The sequence below is a fragment of the Haliotis rubra genome, unplaced genomic scaffold (genome assembly GCF_003918875.1).
Source record: "Haliotis rubra isolate DU_JTF1 unplaced genomic scaffold, ASM391887v1 Scf26, whole genome shotgun sequence".
Classification (NCBI taxonomy): Eukaryota; Metazoa; Mollusca; class Gastropoda; order Lepetellida; family Haliotidae; genus Haliotis; species Haliotis rubra.
The window spans coordinates 2,902,139-2,905,638 of record NW_025766669.1 but is presented as its reverse complement, the minus strand read 5'-3'; positions in this window follow the sequence as shown (position 1 = coordinate 2,905,638).

Sequence of the window (3,500 nt, the reverse complement as noted above, 5' to 3'; positions counted from 1 at the left end):
TCGCTATATCTGTAGGCACAGATTCTGATGTATCTACTTTAAGTCAATACATGTTAGTGGATTGCCCTTTTTTATCTTAATGTCTCCTCACAACAGAAATAAACGTTAATTTTTCGACCCTTTTCAGAAAAAAATAAAACTTTCATAAAAGAAATTTGAAAGCACCTGATCTTGCAACTTTCAAATCCAGACCATTCTACAAGATCAAATTTGCAGATTAATAAAACAACAACAGGCAATTGTAAAATGATTTGTTTCTATGTGTATGCAGACATATCCAACAAATGCCTGTAAGGTCGAGAACATACACTAACAAGGTTGAGCTAAATTGATATGTTGACAAATTGACTCAACAGTTCAGATGTATTTCATGCATTTCAAAAACTGTACAGCAAGTTCAGAATTTATAGAAGAACAATTATCACTGATATTGCCAAATGAATGATATGAGAGTATAATCTGAAACATTCAGTTTGAACATATCCCAGAGGACAATGTTTCAGATCACCCCTAGAGTAACTGACAGTGGTGTTAGTGTGAGGTTTAAAAGTTCAAATCTAACACAAGCGATTACTTTTCTGACCACCTGTTGCTTCAATACATGTTTTCTTTCATTCCATCAATGCAAAGAGATTCGGAACTCCAAGCTCGTTGAGGATGTGATAGTGTGTATGGCTGTAGTATATGGCATAGTACAGTGGAAGCTGTCTAAACCGGCACTCGTCAGGACTAAACAAGTAATCCGGTTTAGACAGCGTGCAGGGATTGTACAGATGACACAGTTACTTCCGACGAGAAGTGAACAAGTTTTGTCACTCTCATATACATTGTTGTATCACAATAAAACATGTCAACTCACCAGTTACATGTACATGTATACCCATGCTGAACTAAGATTAAATTATCTTTGTCGGCAACCATGTATTTCAACGCAGGATCAATTGGTGACAATACATTTCCAGCCGAATCCTCGCCACACGCCGGATTAGACAGCGCTGATTACAGTATCAACCCATATTGCGACTCATTTCATGCCGAGATCCGGAATTGACAGCTGCCGGATTGCAGAGCTTTTAAATGATGATAATTGAACTAGCCACGGACGGGACTGAGATTTTATGCCGATGTGGACAACTTCCCGGATTGGACAACTGCCGGTTTTGACAGCTTCCACTGTAATGATAAATTTTGCCACCTCGCAACTGTGATGACAGAAGGGAACGTCATCATATCTGCAGCCTGGCAATATTGCTCAAATCTCCACCAATTTACCATTTGAATTAAAAAAGAGAAATTTGTTAAACAATGAGTTTTCAATTCATGACCATCATTCTTATAGAAATAATACTTTGCCTTTGATCTTTCACAGCTATTGTACTGTTACATAAAATAGCTAAATTTTGATACATTTTAGCCAGGTGTTACACCCCCATATTTTGAAGATAGCATCCACAAGATATCCATCCACCTTGTCAACAAACCAATACACAGGTTTTGTATTCAATGATGTTAAACATATTCTGAACATGTCAGCAGACATGACCACTTAATACTATTAGTCACTTCTTAGGATAAACAGGAGTTGTTGAAGACCAGTTCTAACCTGGATCTTCACTGGATTTGCGAACAAGTATACCAACAGTACCGGCCCCAATAAACACCGATCTACATTGGTGGGATACAGTTTTAATGTTTTAGCATCGTAGATTTCCTCAGATAATATTCCAGTTGGGTCTTGCGCCACTTTTAGCAATATTCCAGCAATATCACGACGGGGGACACCAGAAATAAGCCTCACAAATTATACCCTACTAGGGAATCGACCCCGGGCCTTCGCTGTGACAAGCAAACGCTTTAACCACTAGGCTATCCCACCGACCCATGATGAAGTTGACAGACTCTTCATAATTACTCGTTTTAGCCGCAAAACAGTGTACGAAATACACAGCACCAAGCTAATATTTGGAGAAAACAAAGTTTGACACATCGAAGTGCGACACAACATTGTTTCACTCCATCTTTAGATTCGGAAGACATATATTGCCTACCAAATCTATGAAAACAGGGAGTGCATGTAAGGATACAAAACAAAATAACTTGATGACTCCTGGGCCTAGATTTTCGAAGCTCTCTTAGCACTAAGATAGTCGTAAGTGCCATACATTAACATTAACTTACGACTATCTTAGCGCAAAGAGAGCTTTGAAAATCTAGGCCCTACTCAATAAAACAAACACTTTCTGGTGTTGAAACAATGGTGTATCTGAAAATTCCCACTATGGCTGGAACATAACACTGTAAATACATGGTTAGACACAAAAGTCTAAAACAAACATCTGGAAAATGCATGGCACGTGATCAGTACAAGTGATCAAGTGCTTTTTTATATCAGACCACCACATTATTAATAATTATGCTCATTTATATCTTATAGTAATGAACAAAGTAAGTAAAACACTTATTCCCTGGTCAAGCCCATGTGAGTTATGAAAGAGTAGATGACAATTCCTCTTCAATAATGGAAATGAGAGTAAAAAGCTGTAGTTACCGTGGATAGCTTGAAACAAGCGGGAAGACATTAAATGATTTGCGTACTCCTCGGGGTATCCATATTTTTTTATGTGTTTCTCAGTCCAACCTCAACCAACAAGAGATTGACCAAAAATTAAAAAAATATATTAAAATGAAAAAAATAAAAATGTTTTTCACAAAATATCAAACATATTTTCAGCAATTGTAAAATTTAGATCAAACATCGGGGGTGAGTGAGCATGGTTTTACGCCACTTATAGCAATGTTCCAGCAATATCATGGCGGGGGACACCAGAAATGGGCTTCATACATTGTACCCAGGGGGAATCAAACCCGGGTCTTCGGTGTGACGAGCGAACGCTTTAACCACTAGGCTACCCCACCACCCCAGGGCAGGCAGGAGATAAGAAACACAGAAAAAAATATTGAAAAACATAAGCATGTTAGGGCACTGCTTGTTTCCTCGGATACTGGTATAAATGCTTGTACTACCTGTACTGCTACCAAGTCACCTACGCAACAGTGAGGGTTTGGGACAGTATATTGCATTTTTTAACTGCCATTATTTTATTTCCTTGTTTAAGGTTATGTTAGGAATTACTTTATCACAGTTTAGTAAACTCTTCTGCCATTGTAAAAAAGGGAACTATCCTGATCTTGTCAACCCCTATGTGGGAATCTGTCATACCAAATCATTTTAGCAAATCATGAGTGCTCTGCCCTTAGATGTAGTCGATAAATAGGGACTTTTGATGATATCAGTGTACAGCTAGAGCATTAAATTGGACTGGGATTTCCAAATAGAATGTATCAACATGTGCTTATAAGCTTAAGCAAAATATTTAATCGATTTGACACTGCAGAAAAGTGAGTGAGTGAGAGTTTAGTTTTATGCCGCTTTTAGCAATATTCCAGCAATAACATGGCGGAGGACACCAGAAATGAGCTTCACACATTGTACCCATGCA